The sequence below is a fragment of the Anopheles merus genome, chromosome 3L (genome assembly GCF_017562075.2).
Source record: "Anopheles merus strain MAF chromosome 3L, AmerM5.1, whole genome shotgun sequence".
Classification (NCBI taxonomy): Eukaryota; Metazoa; Arthropoda; class Insecta; order Diptera; family Culicidae; genus Anopheles; species Anopheles merus.
Window position 1 is genome coordinate 4,405,919 of NC_054085.1, and position 12,077 is coordinate 4,417,995.

Below are 12,077 nucleotides of genomic sequence, written 5' to 3' on the forward strand. Positions count from 1 at the left end.
ATCCGTAAATAATGCAGAACTACTGCATTCATCAGAGCACCACCTCTGCGTAGTGGCGAATGGGAATGTGCGAGAAAACATTTCACCATTTCCTCTAGCCGGTAACCGGTCTCGTTGCTCCACGTGCTGATGGATGATATTTTTCTCCCTTGGGAGAAATGTGCTTCACATAATAATTTCTTCACCTGAAGAACGAGTGCGGTTCACCTCCGGCTAGACGTGCCCAACGATTATACGAATTGTTAATGTAGTACGAAATCAACACGGTGCAGAGATTTCGCTAAACACTTTCTACTGACCTTACTATGCTATTCTTATACGCTACAGCGACCGAAAATAAAGGAGCAGCACAAGTTTTGCATTTCCTGAAAAGGGTTTTTCGAGCTTTCTGTTTGGTATAATACTATACTACTTGAAAATTCCATTAAACAACATCGAGATAGGAATTAAATAACGATAAACAGGACGTGCTCTCCAGTTGAATACGAAATCGTAACAAAATAAAAAAGGGAGAAATGTAAGATTTGCTCCCATATTTCTCCAATCGCTTCATGAGGTTGAATTTTAAATATCTTGTTCGTAGCTCATAGTACAATCAATCAAAGTAATGGCCTTTTAATGCCTTTTATCTTTCTTTCTAAGAAACAACTTTGAATTGTATTAATTTACTCGATTATATCTCTTACTAACATCGATAACTATATTACAAGCGGAATTTTATTATATTTATAATAATGCAGTAGTATAAAAATATTTCATAATTTTTTACATACTTTATAAATATTGATGATAATCTATGCAGATAGCAGATGATAGATAACCAATATGTTTTATACATAACGTATGCATTATGTGAATGAAATGCGTTTGCATAGAATAATACTTTAGTTGAGCAAACAATATATTTTTATGTTTGTAAGATATATATTACATTATCGTTACTGTTAACATCTTTACCCAAGAAAATTTGTCCCCAACATTACTGCTTTGATAACTAGCGCGTTAACTTAAGACATGGTTGAGTTATGCTGTAACATGTAGCATTTTGTCAATCATTAATTCAGTAACTCAATACAGTGTCAAAGATTTTCCGTTTAATGACAATGCACTCACACTATTGCTCTTTGTTGCCAAACAGTTGCCAAACGCTTCATTGCGTAAGCAAACTTTCCAGCAAAGTTCAATCCTCCCACTTCGAAGCGCCTCAAATTGGAAAACTGAAAATTGATTCCCAAACTCCGGTCCGATCGTAAACAATATCGCAACAGTTAATCTCTAGACGCAGCCCCGTTTTATCGTGCTTACCATCTCAGCGAAATCAGACACCGGTGCTCGTTACTCTAAATCAGATCATAAATAACCGTGCCCAAAACTGACCCGAAACCAATCTGGGTCGCCACACGAAGAACCGCCCTTGCAGTTTTGCTACCATCGGGCTGCGAGAGCATAGTTCTTAATTCGCTTTTCCCCAGTGTCCATTAAATTACCATTTTGCCACTGCCGGCCAGGACAGGACCGAAGGGTCACAAACGGAAATCAAACGCCGCCGGTTTCGGTGTCTCTGATGGTTTGATGCTTCTTGAAAAATGTTGGCAGAACTTCAACCAATGACCAGAAAATTGTTCGACAAAAAAGCTTCCAGCATCGTAAAACTTGAGGACCGCCTCTTAAAGATTGCTCGGACACTCTACAAGTTGGTGGTTTCCGTTTGTTCACTTTTTGTCGCTCGGCAAAAGTTATCGATTTAATGAATGAAAATGGAAAACAACATGGATTAGTTTCAATTAACAAAGATTCTTCTTTTGCTTGTGCATACTATTTTGCTTTGGCAAGAAATGGGCGTGCTACATATCGTTGAGATCATACAATGTTTTAAACACTCTGCAAAGTCTGTAATTTGGAACGTATATCCAGTAAGCAATATAGGGAGTTTTGATCATTTGTTTCTAAAGTTGAAATGATTAATTGTAAGTCGAACAAATTTAAACATTGTAGAGACTCAAAAACAAATAAAGTGAGCAGCACAACAAAATCTGACGATCGTTTCTACCCCAACGAATTGGCAGGGTCACATTCAACGGTTGGCAATCACGGCGAAAGGAAAACAATTACCAACTTTACTGCAAGGAACTGCTCGGCGCAAAGACGTTAAACTTTACGGTGCGGAGAAAATGAGAAATAGTTGAATGAAAATAATAAAAGTTACTTTTGAAAGTGTTTACTGCGGGAGGTGATTGAGATTGTTTTCTCGAAATAACAATTATATATTTTTTGTCAATAATTCTGAGCCCTACATTATATGAATTTTCATGAAATATAATTATTTTACTATTTCTTTGAATGTGTGTTGAAAATTTTAAAGTATGCAAACATCGTAATAATTTATTCACAACACGCTTCAATTAAATTGTCATGTTGTCAACATTTTGTCAAGCGAGGTATCTTTTTACCTAGGAACATATAATTTCCAATATATCTTTTATAATAGACTAAGCGTAATATTGATGCTCATTGATCTTTCGGAAAATTTAAGTCACTAAAATTGCGAGCAAACTGTAATTAATGTTGGCATTCTTTGTACATAGATGAATCTATGTAAGATAGTATCACAAAGTCTTAAAGCCAATGCCTTACATTAATGCTTAACATCGAAGTCAAAAGCATTCTGATCGATCAAATCAAATAGTCCAATATTAAATATATATATATATATATATATATATATATATATATATATATATATATATATATATATATATATATATATATATATATATATATATATATATATATATATATATATATATATATATATATATATATATATATATATATATATATATATATATATATATATTTTTTATGTTAAGTAAAACAATTTTAGCTTACATAGTCAGTCTTTCGTCAGCCACAACGACACTACCGCGGAATGTACATGTACTGTCATATGTTATACTAGATAAAGCAAAGATGTACTGAATATGAAGGAACTGCACATATAACATTTTCTATATTACAGCGGTTTTCCAAATTCCAAGAGCGATTACAAATTACAGAGAGTTGATTGTATACGCCTGTAGTGCCTAAACACTTTTATCTAATCGTTTAAAATGTTTAAAGCCAAAATTAATTTTACCAATTATCAAAGTTAAAATAATTGAAATACACTTTCTTCTAACTAATCCCTGAGCACTTGAAACATACATCCACTGTAGCTACTGTGGATATTCATAGTCCCAGTGATTGATGTTTTTTGAGGCGTTTTTCATTAGCCCAATTAAAAATAAATATTAATCATGACCTCATGAAAGAAATTGCCCGGATAAATACACAATCAGACTCTTCTTCAATGGTCACGCATATTTACGATTCCACAGGCAATCCAACGGTACGCTACCGAGCCCGGTAAACAATTTATTTTTAAATGTTTCGAACAGTTTGCCAGCTTTTTCTTATCTCGACTCGTAGTACCGAAGGAGAAATGTTCTACCCGTTGCAAGACATGATGGTGGATTAATGTTAACCAAAACCATCACTGTCAGCGAACTAAACCAAATGAAATCCATCATCATCCCCAGCATAAGTACGCCTTCACCAAGCGAAGAGTTTTCTTGTTCATTCTTCACACTGCTGTTACTGCTGGTGCCGTTTTCTCCTCAAATGCACGGCCCTGGACGGGGTCGGCAGCAGTGTACCCACTTGAAGGGCAGCTACTCCGTTACAGTTACATTTCCCTGATCGATTCGTTCGGCTTCCCTCGGGTGGCGCTGACATTGACGAATGATGAAGATGGTCTAAAAGATCCACACGCACACATATACGCCGTGTACATTTGTTTGGTGAAAACAGAAGGGCAACTAATCTACCGTCAGCGTGGCAATGTAATTTGTTTTGCTACTGCTGTTGCTGTTGCGGATTGCACTACCGCGGGCAGGACGCTTTCTGTCCGCGCTGCCTTGCAGTCAATCAGTAGATTGAGCAAATTGACACTAAAAAACGATTGCTTTACAATCGTGCTCAGATGGTTTACTATTGATTGACAGAACCAGCCGACAGTAGTGTGGTTTACACTGATACGATTTATTCGTGAGCGTAAAACTACTGCTCTCCACAGCCTGACAAATCTTGGAAAAAGTGTACAAAAACCACATGGATTTAGGATGGTCAAATTAGCAAGAGTACCAAGTACCGGCAAAGGCTAGAGGCTAACAAAAAATGAATGAAATTTGTAGCCAAAGAAACACACTTTCATAAATTTGCTCCAAGCTTGAAACCACGATATTTCGAATGGCAACATAATTAACGGAACTAACCGAGCCTTCAGCTACCATTAGATCTTAATCAGTCTCTGCTGTTTATCCAGCTTGAGAGTGTGGTTAATCATTAGGTGAGCTTGTAATTAGCGAATACGGTTTGAATCATGTTTGCATGGATATATTTTCGTGATATTTTTTTTTTTTTGTTTTCCTTAAGCGTATCCGCGGAGGCATCAGCATAAGTTAAACAGAAATTATTCTTTCTGTTCTTCTCAACAAAATAGATACCGGCGATGTTTTCTATGCTTAACTTAGTTTACTGCTACATTTTTTAAACTAATCTCTTTGATGTTGTGGGTGATTTATCTCCTAAGATGCTTACGCCTATTGATGTTTGAATAATGAACAGTGACATTCGATTGGAAAAGAGCATTTACTAGTGTGGCTTTCTTTTGCGATCCTTTCGATTCGTTTCACAACGTTAGGCATCACCACGTTACCGTCCGTTTGAGTCATTCATGGAGTGTTATTTATACCCGCTCAAGGATGAAATCTCATTCGCTGGTATTGATGGTTCCGAAGGGACTGCTACAAAAAAACCCGAGCTGTTCAATAAAATGAATGCTGCTGAAAGCTTTGAAGCAGAAAAAACGTCATGATCTAGTTGTGACCTTTGTCACTCTGACAAATCGTTATGATATGCGTTGTGCGGTAGAGAAATGGCTAAGGATGTAATCATTTTTCACGACAGGTAAGAAATAACGTTCCACACGCAGCAACAATACAAAAAAAGTGAACGACAAGCATCATTACTCGATGCGAAGGGTGTTTTTGGTAACCCAATCTTTTTAATACCCATGAAGCTGGTTAAGGATTTTATTCACTGTCGTTTATCACTGTGTTGTCAATAATCCGTGTCTGATTTGCTGCACTACGCTTTCATTTCGCTGAAAGGTTTTCCAAGTCGCACACTGCATTTTATCAAAACACTGCGGTGTAGTATTGTATGATCATATTACTGATTGTTTATTTCTTTTCACAAAGCCAAAAGGCCTTATTTGTGCTTAGTATGCATGTTAAAACAATTTTTTTAACATCACTACATAGTTGAATTTTATTATCCCTTGAGTAGTTTTATGTTTGTAATACATAACATCATCTCATTTGCGTATCTCAACCAATTACATTTATAGTATAACTCACCTAATTTTTCATTCAATGAAAACATTTCTGTTATACAAATGTTTTTTTACTATAGTTTTTAATAATGTATTTTATTAATAATTAATAACGTGTAATGTGTATGTAATGTGTTTGTAATTATGATACGTAGAACGTGTAGGAGTTGATTTGACCAATAAGCAGCAAACGACACTACAGATATGGTATAATGTGGGAAGCGTCACGTATTGATCGGGCCGATTATTCACGGATGCTCGAAATCGTTCGATCGTGGATAAGGTTAAGATATTATGCAGATATCCACACGAATGAGAAGAAGTAGGACCACTTAAAAAGCTTGGTTTAGTTTACGTTGAGTTAATTATAGAGTGAAACAAATAACCTGTTGCCAACATTGCAACACTTCTTGTTCTTTGGTGATAAACAATTCTTGCGGTCATGCCTGCCTAGAAAGGTTTCATGGCCATAATAACCAGATAGTAAATCCTTACTACCAGGTAATGGACGATCCGGATGGACATCGAAGCCTTACGGCCTTCTATTGAATCTATTGAATCAACTTATCACCAAAACAAAGCTTTTTACATAGTTTGTCCAGTTTTCCGATCGAGGTACTGCATGCTATGTGCCGAACCTGTAACTAATATTGAGATTTCTAAATAACTCTTATACAGTGAGTTAGTTAGTTCTTTTCTTTACATTTCTAAATTTTGTTAGTATGTACAATAGTTTAAAAGCCTTACGCGATAATGGGTACGAAACTATGCTCTCTCCTCATTCAATTCTATGCTTAATGGCAATCTTGGCTGGAAGTACTTGGTAGATTTCCAACAATTGCAAAATTTAGGAACAACTTAATTAAGGGGAAAATTACAATTGGAATTGAAAACCTCTTGGCTGAATAACTTTTATACAAAACTAAGCTATTTAAACCGTTAAACTAAGCTATTGTATAAATATGCCAGACATGTCTTGAAGTAATGACATGAATAAGCAGAAGTAATGTAAATTTAATCTCTTCAATCATACAAATAATCACACAAACCTAAGGTTTGCTCGAACCTTTACTATGAAATACTGTTATTAAATAAACTTATTTGCATACACCACATGGATCAGGATAAAAACACGCGCCGTCTACTAGCAATGACACACCTAAAACACAGCTTTACGTACAAAGTTTTATTTACCCTCTAACCATCAACGGAAAAAACAATTACACAACAACATCGTGCGAAAGATAATATCAAAAAGAAGTTTTATGTAATCCACAACTTACAACTGCAAGTTTTCCTTTCAGTGCAAACCGATATAACAGGATTAACGCCTCGGAAAGTTAAGTCAAACTGGCCGCGACTAGCATGAAAGCAGCGATAAAATAATCGCGCTTCCGCTTGTAAGGAATAATTTTCTTTCCGGCCGTTTCTGTTCCTTGCTGTTTTGCTCGTATCTCAGGCAGAGCACTACACCTTCAATCACCATTTTGCATGTTGCGAAAATCATTACAATGCATAACATCTCGTTAAGGTGCAAAGTACAGCAGCGCACCAGCCCTTTGCATACGCAAGTACATTGAAGAATAAAAAATATGCTCGCCAGCACCCGGTTTTAAATTTTCCGGAACAGTTTCTCTTTCATCCGCTTCTTTCTTCCATAGATTCAATTTCCAGTGCGTCCTTGGACTCGTGAAAGCACCATGTATACACACGGTCAAGCAGGGCCGAGGTAAGGCAACCCTTACCGGCCTGAGCCTATAGTTCCCATTACAACAAAAGCCGCCCGTAAAGAAAGCTTCGGCAGGGTGGGTTTTCTGCAAATTACACGTATAACTCTAAGCTTATCAGCAGTTTTCATCCTACGCGATTGTATTGTAGGTAATGAGAGGGAAGGAAACACTACACACAGACACACACACACGTACGTTACGGTACATTTCCATCCGTCTATTCGTGAGGTTGTGCCACAAATTTACTAGCACGTTCGTTCGTTTGCAATGTGAAGGTTTTTTATGTCTTCCTGTTTTAACTCCCCCGCCTTGCAGATGGTTCAAGCTCCGTACGGATCAACGCGGCTGCATTGATATGCATCCCTGACAACGATAATGAGAGTGGGTTGTGCTACCTTAATAATGCAAAACGGCCCCATTCATCAGGCTTCTGACGATGCACGGATACGATCTGAAATGTAGCTCAAACGGTCGTAGCGTGAGGACATACCGCGGGCACAGAGTTCATTTCACCTTGTTGCATCCAAGCAGCGGTAAAGCAGCTGACCAGTTTAGATGAGTTGAGCTAAGAAGCATGGTCGAAGCCAGAGACAATGTTACGCGTGTGTTTAACGTTGTTTTTGTCGGTGGCCTTAAAGGTGTTTATAACTTGTTTCATAGTTTCTGTTGAAATGTGTTTCATCGATTTAGCTACCAACGGAAGGAAAATGTTGGATAAGTGCTAAAAATCGCAATTAATTGTTATGCAAGTGTTGTAACACACTCCATCCCGAGCCCACTGCAGCTAGATGTTATTTGGTGGCAAATCTTTCAAACTCTCTAAACCTCACGTACGCAAGTAAGATTAACAATTATTGCTCGAATTGTTCAACAGCGAAACAGTTGGATATCAATCTGAATGTAAATCTAGCTCACATTCGCTTCGCTCCATTTGCGTGTACTGTTGATAATCTCCTTGTACGGCCGTTCCGTTGAATTCTAGACATCCTATGGTATGCACTACCGGTCACTGCTATTGTTTTCTTATCGGATATTGCTTTTGTACGCCTTCCGGCCGTAGCATCTATGTTCGCCTCCCTGGACGGGATCTGAGTACGATGTTCCCCTCCTAATGGATACGCATCCCGAGCAGGAGCTGTTACGCTGCAGTCTCTACAATGAAGCCTTTGTCGTCACCAAGCCGGTCAACCATGAGTCGGATAAACAGCTTTCACACTGAAAAACCGGAACCATTCTGCCTCCCCTTCTCGGTGCAGGCCAGTTCAGTTGTGTGGAAAGGACAAAGTTAAAACACATCTGCACACCTCCGTTTTCTGCACTTACTGATCCACTCGGTTTCTTTCTCGGTTTCCACTGGTTCGATGCAATTTAGTATCCAGCAGCTGGAAAGCATTCCAGGATCCATGTCGGTACAACTGTACCGACGACTGTTTCTGATATCAGCCACCACGTCTATTCCGTCCTCGCATTGGGAAGAAAATCAATGACAAGCCAGCGAAATAAAAGTATTGATCCTATCCAATTGGTTGAATCAATATTGCCTGCAATATCGTTCAATATCGGTGGTCATCCTCTCGGGAGCGAATCTCGCACTGCAGCGGCTAGTTCGTCTGCAGCAAACCGCACTCACCCCTCCGATGACAACGTTGGTGACGACGAACGATCGACATACCGCTATCACAGCACCGCCAGCATGGTCTAAGCTGGTGCTTACCCACCAGGGCCGTCCCGCCAGATTAATCCAATCAATTCGGTGTCGGGAGCGTCGTGTCACAAAGATAAACACGTAAAGTTTGCAGAGGGGCAATTATTTCCAGCTGGCAAGGTTATTATGACTTTATTGACACACACTTGACACTTTTGGAGAGAAAAAAAGCTCCTCCCAGTGCAATGGCATTGCCTGGTGCACCGGCAATACGGACCAGTGCGGATTGGCATTAATTGGACGAGGAGGGCAACACTGCTCAGCAGTTCAAAACCGACCGAACAGGCGCACAGCCAACGACGAATGTCGAGCTGGATTGCAGGAAAAACTTTGCAGACTAATGGCACGCCATTGCGGGATGATGTTCTGTGCGTTGACCCATTCCGCTGTGAAAATGGTTGGAAAAATAAATCATGCATTGATTTCGATGCACTTTTTGGAGGGATAAGTTTTGTCGGAAAGTCTTTAAGATAGAATGCGCGTGAGTGAATCGATAACTTTTGTGCAATAGCATTCGGGTTTTTTTATACTCGAAAAAACTAACACATTATAAATAACTGTTTTCTTAAGGGATGCTGCTTTCCATGACTGGTGCTTCATATGAATCGAATGAACGTGAAAGGTTCAATATGCTACTATTTTGGAAGGATTCATTTGAGTCTTTCTTTCATAATGTTTAACGATTACCGTTATAAAAATAATTATAAGACTAGTTTTCAAAGCATTTGAAAAGCTATGATTTAACGAAAATACACACTAAATACGATCGCTGCTAATGTTTGACAATAGCCACAGCCATAGCCGTAGCACCTGAGGTATACATTAAAACTAATTGTAAATTTGAATATCAATCAATCAATCAACCAATATCATCAATAATATATTTGGAACAATTTTTGACAGCAAAGCAAAAATCTTTAGCAGTTGGTGAGCGTAGTTAATAACGTTTTCATTGACGTTGTGAACATAAAACGTGACGACGTAGGCTTCTCCTTGAAAGTAGCAGCTGTATTACATAACACAATTATGCACCCTTCCCTCTCTATATAATAAATCGGAGCTCTCCACGGGGACTGCTACAACCGAGCGCTACGTAAAGCAGTCTATAAGGTTATCCGTTAATTTGCGATTCCCAGAACAAAAACAGTGAATCAACTGCGGAAGAGAACGCGTTCTACCACCCAACACCATCCCGTATCACCTGAGGTGATACTCACCCCATACGCAGGATATGACCATTTACAACATCCTTTCCCATCCCATAAAGCAGCGGTCGGCAAACTTTTAAAGTAAAGTAATGCGTAAGTAAAGGGCCAAATTTAGCTAGTAATCCAGCGTTGTGGACCAAGGAGCGTTTTTTTTATTGCGCTCACATTATTACAGTATAAAATTTAAGAAATCAAATAATTGGTAAACGATATCAAACAATGGAAACAGTAATGTTGTTGTTTTTATTCTGTAATTATATCATTCCAAGTAAACCTGAAGATGGTAATTCTTCTTCTTTGGTACAACAACCGTTGTCGGCCAAGGCCTGCCTTTGTACCCACTAGTGAAGTGAGCTTGGCTTTCAGTGACTTATTGTTACCATAGCAGGATAGTCAGTCCTACGTATGGGAGCACGGTCTATTCGGGGCTTGAACCCATGACGGGCATGTTGTTAAGTTGTAGGACTTGACAACTGTACCACCAGATCGGCCCTAAGGTCGGTAATTACTTTTTTAAAGTAATTGCAAAGATTTATCAGTTAAGGATCGGCAACAGAGTGCGCAAAAGTGTGATCAGTCAAAACTACAAGGCAATATCGCTTTATTACGACCTTTTATTACCATTCTTCAAAAAATATGTAGGTATACAAAACAGTACAACATCCTTAACCGGTGAAACATTATTGAGACAAAAGTACATTTAGTTACTATGAAGTACTGTTTGGCTCTTAAGCAATACGGCCTTTTTGGACCGTTACTCCTGAATAAAAAAAAAAAATAAAAAAAAAGTACTGTTTGGCAAATTTATAACTGATTCCATATGAAAAAAAAACTCTTTGAAAATCTTTGTAAAATACAACTGTGTCACATAATCACAACAGGTATGTAATATACTAAAAATTTAACATTAATTGAGACTATAATGATTGGTCCGTAAATCCATATTACAATAATCAAAGTTGGAAGAGTTCGACGGTATAAAGTTTTATACTAAAAGACGTAAAGTAGTTTTTATATGAATAGGTTCTTTCCATTTTTCAACATCAGATAAATCCTTTCACGGGCCGAACCCTCTAAGTTGACTAGTTTTAACGTTTTAACGAACACGTTTTTTTTTTAAATCGTCCAATTCAAAGATTAAGACTCCATTTCATCCACTACAATACCGATGCAGCTGATCAAGCACTTCAAGCTGAAAGAGCGCTTGAGTTTGATAAAAAAATATGCCTTCGAATCCATCTCCATATGAACAGCAGATAATCCAGCACAAAAAATGGCCTTTATTTTGGCGAACTGCAACGATCACGAGCAAGATATCATATTTTTAGCATTTCGAGAATTGCTATTATAATTTCTAGATCGAACTGAAGACAAAATTGGATAAAAAGGCCACAAAAACACGAAACGAACGAACATAATCGTAGAATTTTATAAAAGACAAGCTTAGGTAATTTGAAATAAAATTTTTAAACTGTTTTGTAGAGTGTGCTAACACTTTTTCTTGTTTTTTTTAATGTCATCACTTTTAGAAAACATTTCATTTTAAACGCAAACATTGTAAAAAAAAGTGTTTGTAATATTTCGTTAGATTCTAAATTACTTCGGAAAGCAACAAACAAAGCCTTATAAGCAGTATAAGAAACATGTTGGAATCATTACTACAATGTGTGACACATATTTACTTGAAGCAATTATAAAACATACATTTTCAAGCAAAACCATCCAATTGCGTGTCTTGTTCAACACCTATCGATGCAAAATCATAAAAGATATTTGCATATATATTAGCAAATTAATAAACGCGCCCACGAACGCTCATGAGTGATGGCTATAAATTTTACAACATGTTTATGACACGACACCATGCCAGCAATGCACATCTCATGTTTGAACATTGCGTGACATTTTCCGATGTATGTTTTTCCATCAAGTGTAATTTGCAAATGGGTGTGCTAGGAAATAAGCCTTTCTGTATTACATTCGTCCTCGTTTGCACGTGA